The sequence below is a fragment of the Coptis chinensis genome, chromosome 6, assembly GCF_015680905.1.
Source record: "Coptis chinensis isolate HL-2020 chromosome 6, ASM1568090v1, whole genome shotgun sequence".
NCBI lineage: Eukaryota > Viridiplantae > Streptophyta > Magnoliopsida > Ranunculales > Ranunculaceae > Coptis > Coptis chinensis.
Genome location: NC_141461.1, coordinates 11,120,602 through 11,133,274, shown reverse-complemented (window position 1 = coordinate 11,133,274; position 12,673 = coordinate 11,120,602). Strand labels below are relative to the sequence as shown.

Here is a 12,673-nt window from a genome sequence, read left to right as displayed (position 1 = left end):
CCTTTACGGAGAGCTAGACCCCTTTGGAGCTAAATAGAAGGAAAGACTCTATGTTACAGCTCACAACTATGTGCAAATGAGTATGAACATGCTTAATCTCATTTACCCGGACAAACTTGTATTGAAAGCAACCCCACCAGAGATGTCGTGGCATCCCCAAAACCACCACACTATTAAAACTAATTATTGATAATTCTACCAATACCAATTCCAATACAAACATCCTCATTATAAAAAAAATTAAAAATCAAAATCAAAATCTCACCAACAAATGAGTCCACTAAGATGCTTATGTCAAAGGGACATATATAGCTCTATCAATAGTACAATGTCCTCTCTTTCAGTAGAATTGTGTAAGGTGTTAGTAGTGATTTAAACATGAAAACAATCGAAGATATGTTGAAACACTCTTAGTGGATTAACAATAGAAAGACCTACAGGAAACTATAGAAGAAATCAAGAAACCCAAAGGAAAGAACAAAATAAATATAAATATATAAAAAAGCACACCTTTTAAGTATTTCACCATCAATATCTTAGTTCATTCACGTTGGCAGCATACATAGGAAGGCATATGCCCATCAAGCTGCTGGAGCTTATAGGATTAATCGCTCAAATAAAAGCATGTTGCACACCTTCGTTGTTGAAGCTGGAGTTCAGTTTCTCCAGCACCACTGACCTCTGCTTCCTCTCCTATAATGATAATCATTTAAATAAGAAATTGTTCAGAGAATCATAACAATATGAAATAAGTTCAGAAAATGCGAAGCGGACTCAAATCAATGAATTGTACAAAAGGGTATCAGCTTGACATGTAAAAGGTATTAAATTATTTCTTTCTATGATCGCACTAATGCAATTTATTTTTTCAATAATAAATCACACTAATGCACTCAAACTTTATAATGGTTTTGAACCCACCCTAGGGCACTAACAACTTCAGCTTCTCCAGATAAGTCTACTCAACTTCATATTCTCCAGATAAGTCTACTCCTCCTGTACATTAGCGCTGCTAACTCTGACTAACATAATAGAAAAGAAATTATAAGAAACAAAGAACAATAGAGACTAAAATTAAAACTGACATATTTTCCTCAGAAAACTACTAAAATTACTTGTAACTTTGCTTATTTAGTTTGAGCATGAGCATGGAAGATCTCAATTATAAGTCCTACCTAGTCTAAAATAGGTTTCCCCCACTCACGCTGCAATTACAATTCTGAAAGTATCAATACCATATATTCTATACAGACATAATACCCCATATAATAAGATATACATATTAGAAAAGAAGTGCGCATTAAGAGCAACTTGCCTCTAAATTACGTTGTCAAACCCAACATCAAACTCATCCTGCTAAAACACAATGGTCCTTGTTAAACTAATTACCCAAGTGCATCGCGAAAAGTCAATACCTATGACTTATGACCTATGCAAGACCAGTGAACTTGGAAACCATGTGTGTGTGAGAGAGAGAGAGAGAGAGAGAGAGAGACCAATATTACTTATAATCATGAGTAGTAACAGTGACGTAAACTTGTTCATCGCTAAAATGGATGAACGCTTAAATAATGATTTGTCGGGTTACTACTTAAAGAAACATATACCGATACTTTCTCCTAAGTGCATTGGGATAGAATTCATGTGCACCTTATTCTCATGAAGACGGCAGACTTCGCAACATTTTACACAGAATGTTTGTGGATTTGGATGAATAATGTTGTTCGATACTCTAGTAGTCTTATCTGTAGTTTTTTGTTGTTGTTGTTTCGAGAATCCCCATCCCAACCATTGCAAGGAGCACGACTTTGTCGGACATGGTGGGTCTTTTCGGGATCCCCGCCATGAACACATGTCTTTTTGGGGTTGGAGTTTTAGCTTCTATAGATGGGGGCTCGTCTTCATCGTATTACAAAGTTGTCTTCTTCTTTGGCCAACCATTTGGATGTCTTTGCTGCTTTTCGACACCGGTGTTGGAACCGATGACCGTGATTTCCTTTTAAAGCCAAACAACCCCGCAACAATTTCCACCAAAAGCTCCCAAGTGTTTCGGGATAGCTTCCCGGTGACACAAAGAAGGCTTCTTGTTGCACCGACAACAAAGCTTCAAGAATGCCGAGAGAAGACCTTTGAGATTTTTCGAGGATAATGAAAAGGGGAAGAAAGAACTAACCTCAAATCTGTCAAACAAAAAATCAAGGGAATAGATCGGGTCGTCTGCTGCCTCGAGATCAAATGAGAGACTTAGGTATTTAGTTGTAAAGAAAGGATGTAGTGAGAAGAGAGGAGAGAGATCATCAATTCGAGGGACTTATTCGACTTTCAGAGCAAGGATTTTGTGATTTAGGTTGGGTGGTAGAGAAGAGAGAGTGGGAGAGAGAGATTAGTTCATGAGAGAGTTTTTTCCTCCTGATTTATCATAATTTTTTTAGTTTTTTTTTTTTTTTTTGACTTTGTGAGAGTTTGGGGTTTTTGTTGGGGGTTAGATTCCGGCACAAAAAAAGGTAGATGAATTTTTTTAGCTCTCCCTATTTTATCGTAATTAGTTTTGCCCACGTGGACACTCTCAAAACTCTCCCTCAATTGATGAGGGGAGAGCAAGATTCTTTGAACAAATGGTAATATGCACAAATCCTATTATGCTGCATCAAGACTCGAGTTTGTTTGCAGTTCACCGAAAAAAAAGATAAAAAGAGTTTGTTTGCAGCTTCATTGTTGACTGCGTACACTATCACGACACATGAAAAGGCACTGGTCAATGAACATACAGTTCTATTTTAATTTTATTGTGCCTTCTCTGGAGTATTAGCCCCGTACAGGAGCTTGTACTTGCATGGTTCATCCTTGTTAGGATTTCAATTTTATTCTTGTAGAGTGAATCACTCCCAAATCATACTGTCATGCGTGGTTGCTTCATCATAAATTTCGTCATTTTCCACTTATGTATATCTGCATATGATATATGAATGTCACCACCAGGCACCAGACTACACACAATCAGGATGCAGTACAATGACAGGTTTTGAAATATACGTAAGCTACTGGACTCATACCAATTACAATGTGTCAGTAGTCAGAAGCCTCAACTGTACCCTGAAACATTTTGTTTATATTTTTCCTTAGTAGAGTCTTGGGTAAAAATCAAAATATGTGTAGAAATTAGTACTTGCAACTCTGTAATCATCCCAGCTAAAAAAAAAATATTGTATTGAGCATCTTTAGTCACCCACTCAACCAAATACTTGTATGTGAGAGCTTGAGATCAAAGGATGTATCAAACATAATAACATATCTTGGATCCAAGTAATAGTTATTGTTAATGAGACTTCGTAGATTGATAGTTGCAGTACGCCACGCTAGTACCATTCGTAATTCTTTGACGTGTTTCTAAAGTAATATTCAAGCAACCAACATTTAATTTTTGTGCGTTCGTATAATCTTTAACCGAATCTAATAAGTGCAAGGTTACAAAGCTCGCACATGTGAATGATGTGTTGATATAATGTGCGTGTGAACCCTTAGGCCCTAGAACGTTTTAGCCAATTCAACATTCATTAAATACATATTATTTTCATTTATATGAATATGCATCTGACCAAAAGCAATTTTATTTATTTACTTTCTTCTTAGTTTAATTGCAATTCAAGCAATTTAATTTTTCTAAATGGTTTTCTAGGGGTAATGGCAATGATATAGATTTAGTTCCAGAAATTAAGCCCGACTTTCTATAGAACATGAAACAAACTAAGCTTACAACCATTGTAAGGGAAAAATCTGTTTTACCATCCAAAAGCACTTATCCAACCACATTAATTGTCTGACCAATTAGAGACGTGATCAAAAATTAAGTTTAAGAGATGTATTTAAAAAATTCAATAACGGCATTGCAAGAAATAAGCATGGTAAAGCAATCAAAGGTAACGTGAATAAATTAGAAGAACTTACCGTTATCCATTTGTTCTTCCACTTAAGCAAGCAATCAATCAAACCTCCATCTTGGATATCCGTTGGTTTCATTGGAGAAGAAAGATGAAAACACGTCATCTATTGGGCATAAAAACCAATTCAAATAATTTCATTAAGAAAAACAATTTTAGTAAAGAAAAACAAATAAGAAAATTACCAAATTTCTAATGAATCAAAAAAGAAAATGGGACAAAAAGTATACCTTGAGGACCGCAAAGATCGTTTGAGCCCCATTGATGACATGTTAGTGATTTGGAGGCTGCCCCTCTTCATCGGAATAAAAGGCCGAGAGAGAAATCAGTATGGGTAACTAATCAGTATGGTCTGATTTCCCTGTAAGCATATAAAAAATAATTCGTTTGTGTGTTTCTCCGTTTCCAAAATAATCTTGTAAGCATATTCATGCATATTATTAGATTTAAAATCGTTAAATTTCAATAAAAAAAACCCAATCCAATAAATTAAGTGGAAAGAATTCGGATATCAGAATTGCAATAAATTTGAGTCAAAACAACCTAAAAGGATATCTTTTCCATCCTCAGAAGGTCAAGTTGCACGTCTCACTTGTTTGATATCACAGATAAGCCCACAATGAATGCCAATTTCTAGACTATAATCTCAGAGATAGAGAACTAAAGATAAGTTGAAATGCACTAACCAAGAACCCTTGTTCACGAAGCTGACATCTTGGCGACCTTCTCAATATCAATTTCTTTTTGCTTCATGCATCCTCGAGTAGCCAGACAATCAAAGAATTAAAAGGCGAAAGTTTTGGGGTTTTGGAACTTGGATTGAGAGGAGGAATATAAAAAATACAACTTGGATTTGAGATGAGGAGAAGATGTACCAATTAACTTTTAGACTGTTTCGGCATGATTTTTTTGGCTTCTTCTTGGCGGTGTGTTGGGAGATTTGGAGATTGCGACCTAGCGCCACCATGCACCGCTATAGCCCAACCACCCATATTGTCTCTCTCTCTTGCTCTTCACGCTTTCTCTTTTTGTTTCTTTAAATTATTAGAATTAGGAGAATTATGTATTTTAGAGTTTAGGGTTAGATTCGGGAACAAAAAAAAAAGTCTCTCCCTATTTTATCGTAATTAGTTTTGCCCACGTGGACACTCTCAAAACTCTCCCTCAATTGATGAGGGGAGAGCTATAATTTCATCCATGTATTCAAGCATGGACAAAGAATCAAAGATCAATCCAATGAGTTGACACAACAAAATTGTAATGCAACCTTCATCTTGTGGGATCAGTGAACCTCCTTATTCTATCCTTCCATAATTGAACTATAAAATGTATGAACGCAGTGTGCCAAAGCACCTTAATCTTAGTGATAATGTTTAAAGTTCCATTAAGGTCCTCCAGCCAAGACGACAATTCTCTAGCAACACTTAAAAGGAAGACAATTTTTTTTTGTTTACGAACAATCCTCTAAAATTGCTCCTAGCTAATAACTCAGCTATTAATAGCATGATTATTGTTCTAGAAGTGAGCCTAACATACATCATCTTGTTTCTCATTTGACGCTCACACTTGATGTAAGTCCCTTTGACACCGTTGGAAATTTCATTGATGACTCATATTCCTCCAAACTGGTTGTATCCCACCGAGTAACCGATAATTGCATGCCACACATAGACGTATTTCAGTCCATATTTCACCTTTGCTACATCCACTATACTCTTAGTCCCCATAGTAGGATTTTCCTTCTTCTTAAACTTATCATTTTCTTCGACCCCAGTCAACCTAAGCAACGGTTCGGATTTATTGGCTTTTTTATTTTCTTCTGCGTCTGGACCAACTGATTGCCATCCATCATCAATGATCACAAACTTTGGTGGTACACCACCAGATGAAAGACCCTTTAAACCATCTTCAACACCTTCTTGGGTGACATTTTGGTAGAAAGCTAGTACATAATTTTTGCAGTTGGGTTAGCATCATCTTTGATAGTGAATCATTATGGTTGTGAAACCACCTATCAAGACATGGTCAAAGCCCGCTAACCACATCTGTGACTTATCTATTCTTAAGTAAACATTTTGCTTAGTTTGCTTTCATACCAAGTGGAACCGATGTTTCAAACCACAAATGTTTACCCCAAAACAATCATAATGCCAGCACTAAAAACTTGACACAAATGAATAACATAGATTATCACCTCTCTTTCCTCTGAATCAACTGTTCTTGGAACCACGGGGAATGCTCTTGGGCCTCGTGGCTTACGTGTGTTAAGACTAAAGCCGTTGGATATATGTATATAAATGCTTGTGAAATGAAGTGCTCTTTATCGGTTGTATGGTCGAATTACTTATTGGCAATAAAAGCCTTCTACTTTTAAAGAGAAAACAGTACATTAAAATGTTGAGTTTAGAACTTGAGCTCTCAATGTAGGTGTTAACAAACAGCGACTCCTAACAATATAAGGAAACATACGTAAGCTCGTTACAGTACCGGTTGTATCTCATATGATACAAAATATTTATATCATATTTACAAAGGGTCTCATATCTTGGGGTTGTAAATTTATCGTGACAGACGCGTCATATCAATCTGCTCCAATGACTTGAGAGAGTCTAAATTCAAATCCCTCTTCTCTTACGCCAACACGCTAAGGTACCAACAAACGGTAGGTACCAACACGCCAGATGATAGATGATTATTTTTACGGCTTTTTTATTTTCGTTCATTTCATTGTTTGAACATGAAAAATACATAGACTTTGGATGGAATCTTAACAGAAACACAGAGTTTTATATTTTTATTAGAATGTGTGAGGAACATGCCACAATCATAGTTTCACTTTGTTGTAGCTGAACTACAAATGACTTTAGCTGCAATCAAAGAAAGTATTCAGAGTTTTCTACTTAAGTTTGATAGTGTGGTCACTGCGCCTTGGTAAGTTCCAAGACTAATGAACTTTTTGAACTGTAAAACGTTAAGGTTTCTATACATACTTGTTCTCCGGAGGCGGGGAGTTGTTGATATCATGATATGTTTAGGTGATGTTATACCTTCCGTTAGAACCTTATGGAAAACAGGATATTTTATCTATCTAGTACTACAAATGAGTATAGCTGCAATCAAATAAAGTATTCAGAGTTTCGTACTTAAGTTTGATAAAACTTATATATCGGTGAGTCCCAAGACTAATGAACTTTCTGAGAAAATAGATATACATTTTTCTGAATTACTGATTATTACTTGTTAGATATGTAGGCTTTATTGTCTAGAGGAACGCATCGAACGATAGAGGAATAAAGTTTTTAGGCCAATTTCATGCTAATTTAATCATCGGTGAGTCACCACTTTCGCCCGTCCCCCTACTTATATGCATATGATTGCCAAAGGTGGAATAATGACCAAGAGACATTGTGCTATAAGCGCAACTCTTGCAAGGCAGGTGGTTTGGCAAGCCTCAAGAAGAGCTGGAGGAAAAGCTAGAAGAAGAAATAAAAATTGGAAGGAAGAACATTCCAAACATTGGCGATGGATGCTGAGAGAAGAAAAATTTAATTATTGACGATTTTACAATGTTTGGCGAAAGACTACTATGCAGAAATTGGCAAGGCATGGAAGCGGGGTATCTTCTTCTCTGTGGACCTCTCGGGAACAGGTAAATCTACAATGATAGATTCCATAGCAAACTTCTTGGAGTATGATATCTATGACATTGAGGAAGAAGAAAAGAAATAGAGGATACTATGGACCTCCGGGAACAGGTAAATCTACAATGATAGCTGCCATAGCAAACTTCTTGGAGTATGATATCTATGACATTGAGGAAGAAGAAAAAGAAACAGAGGATACTAAGGCGAAAGAAGAGAATGGTTACGGGAAGCGGCAAACTTACTCTTTCGGGTTGTTGAATTTCATAGATGGATTATGGTATGCTTGCGCCGAAGACTGTGCTTGTGGTAATTTCATGAGACCACCGAAACTAATCAAGCTGTAAGGTAACAGGGGATGACATGTATGGTGGAAAGAAAACACATGGTGAAATAAGGAAGCCAGAATTGGTTCTAAACCAGATCTTGGGACCTTCTTATAGATTGGATTGTAACCGATAAGCAGGGGAATCTTGTTGCTTAGATCTTCTTCTATGTACTCATACTCCACACCATTAAGCTTTTTAGAGTCCATTCAACTCAGAATGTAAGCGGGCTAAGAGAAACTCCAACCAATTTCGTCCCTCACTCCCTCATGCTTATAATTTTGAGCTCACTTAAACAGTTTAATCTTGAATGGATACCGGTTTGAGAAACTTAAGAGTCTCTTTAGAATTTATAGAGATGAATGCATGCAAAGAAGTCCGGGCCTAGTGTGTTCGAGCAATATACCTCTGTCAAATCAGATTGAAAAATATTCAAAGTATGAGGTGTTGACGATAACTTCGACTCAATTGAGAACACCTTCGAAGTTTTCGCTACAAAGTAAACCCAAAGACTTGAAAACTATAAATTGAAGATCTAACTTAAGAGTTCGAAGATCCTAAAAGTTGAAAATCAGATAAATAAACATACAAATAGAGCTAGCTTTTAAGTTGGCTTTACCTTGTTCGGTGTTGCTAGATTCTTGTGATCCAAGAAACGAATATTTTGTGAGATACATCTGGCGATACTTTTCTATAAGACCATGATTTAGAATTTTAGAGCTTCTGTTTTGTAATGCATAAGAGGAAATGCCGTAATGTTTTTTTTTTGTGTCCATCTAGGTCTTGTATATTGTATGGATGATCATTGATGTTGTTCTAATATATTTTGTTTTCGTCTCCAAAATTTAATTATCGATAAATATCTAAATTATGTTTATCTGACAACCTGACTGCGTTTCTAATTGTATTCTAATTTTTGGGTCAAATGCCAAAAATGTTGTCATGAAACTCATAAAGAAATTAAATCTTAGGGCATGCGTTTTTGTGCACTTTAAGTAGCTTTTACTTTTGTTTTCAATTGAGTTTCGTGGACGAATTATGTAACCCCGACATTATATCTTTGCATTGTGGAGTGTTATTAATAGATTCATAGGGTTCCTTTTTTCTTTTATGCACCGTGACTGCAATACTCTTGGTTGATTCCCATCCGTGTAGTGACCCCAGGAAATATGTTAGCACATTCGTCTCTCATTATCAATCATGTTACAGCTTTGAACTCCCTCACATAAATATCTTGTCTAAGATCGATCTCATTGAGAATTTTGGGAAGCTAGGTGTGGTAAAGGACTTCTAATTAGTCAAATATTAATGATAATTATACAATTACATGCTGATATAGAATAGATAAGAGATACTCATTGTTGTAATAAGAATCATAGCTCACTTAAAAGTTGAAAACTCTTGATTCGGTTTTACATCATGATTGAGGTTTCTTCAAGTATAGAAGTATTAACACCACCTGATGATTTGTTTCAAACTTTTCAATCATGGCATTCAAAATTTTCACAAAGAAAAGGTTGTGATCTTCCAGAATATAAGAACACTAAGTACTCATACTACGGGCAGATAATTTCACAAAAGCCATCGGTACACACTACACACTTAAACGTAAATACTTGTAATTATAATAATAATTAAAAAAAAAAAAAAGGCAAAATTCTAACCTTATCACAAAGAACCCACTCTACTACCTTTTTTATTTACTTAAACGTAAATAACTTAGGCGATATTGGTGTTTGTTTGTTATTGGAGTATTCTAACCTTTTGACCTCTAGGTGAGTGGATTCTGTCCTTTCTTTTTTGTTATTGGAATCCGTTCTTTCCCTCTCAGGTGGGAGAGGCTTGAGTCCCGATCGTCGATGAGGAAGCCATTCTTTCAAGTCTTCCCGGTCCAAGTCGAAGAAATGCCTTAACCGCAGTCTGGGGATGTCGGGTCGTGCGGGACGCTTGAGAGGGCGACCGAGCCTAACCTAGCGACTTCGGGGTTCCCCTTACAAAGTGGATTTCTTCCTTGCTTGCCCTGTCGTGAAATGACAGGTTTCTTAGATCCCAATGGAAGGTGAAATAAGGAATTACGATGAGAGTGCAAACAACAGATTAGAGCGGGGAAGTCGCCTCTTAGAAAAGACCCTTATATATATTAGAATCTAGTAATTCTCTCAACAAAAGCGGGGATCTGTTTTGACTTCTCTTTGGCGCACACCAACTCTTTATCTTAAGTGAACTAAGAACCTCTTATTAGAAATTCGGTTGTTGAAGGAGATCAACAATCCGTTATGGACTCAGATCGTTCCAATTAGCAGTGATGGGGAGGAAATCTAAAACGTCCAAACCCTTCGTTTTTTTTTTTACTTTGAATAAATAGGGGTGGGTAATTGGAGTTGGCTCCGTGAATTGAAGAGGGTAGGGTTCGCGGAAAGAGACAGAAGAGAGACTTACTCAATTTGTTCATCCCCCTATTGTGCAATTTCAGCAACTTTCTTATCCGGGCTACCCAAAAATTATGTTTGTGAGCGGAAGCGAAAATGTTGATTGAAGCTTCAAGCTGGATATGTATTTTGTCTAAATCTATGTTTGGGTTTTTCATAATTTGAAAGTTAAGAAATATTCTTGATTTCAAAAGTGAATGAGTGAGCAAAGTAAGAGGTTTTGGGGTTTTAGAGAGGTTACGTGGTTTTCGTTTTAATTTCGTGCGACAGTTTTTTTCTCCTGATTTATTGTAATTAGCTTTGGCCACGTGGACACTCTCAAAACTCTCCCTCAATTGATGAGGGGAGAGCTATAATATATATATACAGATGTTGATTAAATGAGTACCATTCGTACATTCCTCTACCTTGGGTCCAAGCCTACATTATGCATCCTTTCCTTTCTTTTTTATTCATGGTTTGCAAACACCATTTCTACACCTTTAAAAACCGAAGTCTGTTGTGAATCCCTACAGAAATATTGCAGTCTTCCATGGAGTCTACGAAAGCCTTACCTTTTTATATTTGCCTGATGCTATCCATGGACCATCAACTCATTAGCGTTCCTTTGGTTTTTTCTCTGGCAACAAATTCTCCTACCAAGGTTGACTCTGCTGGGTAAATAAATAAAAGCAAATGAAAACTATGGCAAAGCATTCTGAGGGCTCATAATCAGGTATCGAGTCACTTTGTTGCTCCAAAAGAGCCAATTACTAGGGTAGTAGCCTCAAATATATACGGCATACAAATTCACTGTTCTTATCTGTTTGCCTTGGTTTAAGGTTCCCAACACTTGGTCCTTCCAGTCTTCCACGTTCTTGTCAACCAAGATTTTTTGTTCTCGTCTCAGTTCTCACCCTTCCACAGCAGTATCAATGAAGAATCTACCAATTCTGAAAGCTTCAGAAGATACACGTAGAAGACGTGGTGGACTACTTGTTGGCTGCAAACCATCCTCCTGGGATCTTTCCAGCACAAGCAAAAATTTACAGCAATTAAGAAGTTCACGAGGGTGATCATCAACTGTAATGAGACAGACTTTTCCGTTCCCCACATAAACTACATACTACGGTGTAGGAAAACAATCTGGCCCAAAACCAGAAGCATATGACCCACAACCTGCACAAGACTTCATATTAGAAGTTGTTCTTCACATCATAGTGAAGAGCGTCCATGCCTTGACGAGAGTCCAAGAGATATAGCATGTGAAGAGCGCGACCTGTGCTCAACCAAAGCATGATAGAGCGCGACCTGCGCCCATGCCTTGACTAGAGTCCAGGAGATACAATGCACGTAGAGTGTGACCTGCGCTCGTCCAAGGCTCAACCCGAGCGCACCCTGCACCTCGTGTTTCTCAAGTCACACTGACTGTTTTGTTTCTATTTAATTTGTAATCTCTATTTAGAAGTCGTAACCTCTATATAAACAATTGTAATCTCTTTAGAAATCAATCAAGTACATATTATCAAATCTCTCTCTCTAATTTATCACTTCAACACTGTCAAGGTGAGACGTCAAAAGTACAATTCTGGATGAAATCATGGGCGAACATCTTGTGGTGGAAATGCCAAATCACAACATTATCTAAAAGGGCAGCACTGTTGCTCCAAATCGTAAGGACCAGGATCAGCGACAGTAGGAGGCTTGAAATGAGTCCATGTTTTACATACATAATCGTAAGCAAAAACACCAAGAAGAAAAAACCAGAACAGTATCTTGTCTCCAGACTCGTAAAGGCAGCAGGAATTAACATCGGCAATATCATAAGCCTCTTTAGGAAGCGGAGGGAGCCAGGGAGGTAACTCCACTTTCTAGTATCAAAATCGTAGCACTCAGCCCACTCATTCGGACTGAGCACTCAGCCCAAATATTTTAAAACACAATAATTGACCGACATTAGGAAGTCTCTTAGAATTATAGGGGCACAAACATATTTGGGTGTTTGTCACACTTTATTCATATATTGACACAACCTTTTTATTCTTCTCAGTTCTCACTACACCACTGATTAACTATTTGCCATCCATCGGACCAGACTTAAAATGCTTAGCGGTTTACTAGTATTTCCTCTTTATCTCCTCTTCTTAAAATGGTGTGGGCAAAACAAATTTGGCGGTACACTTACAATGGAACAGATTTCATCAATCCCCCGATATCTATTTATGGTGATATACTGAAAACTCGATATCGATACCGAAAAGTTCGATATATTGCTGATATTTCCTGCAATCTTGTCGCATATATACGTGCTTCACTCTCAAGCCACTCTTTTTATTTTTTCAATTTTTTTTTTTTCCTAA

At 37.1% G+C, this 12,673-nt stretch overlaps 1 long non-coding RNA gene across 1 annotated transcript; it reads right to left on the bottom strand.

Annotated features, from left to right (window-relative positions):
* Positions 1-679: 679 nt before the first annotated feature.
* Positions 680-2,443, bottom strand: LOC147491416 (uncharacterized). The gene is made up of 3 exons (XR_015199798.1): positions 2,174-2,443; positions 922-1,022; positions 680-693 (listed from the first exon to the last, which is right to left on the bottom strand). It is a non-coding gene; the product is annotated as an uncharacterized LOC147491416 (long non-coding RNA).
* Positions 2,444-12,673: the final 10,230 nt, after the last annotated feature.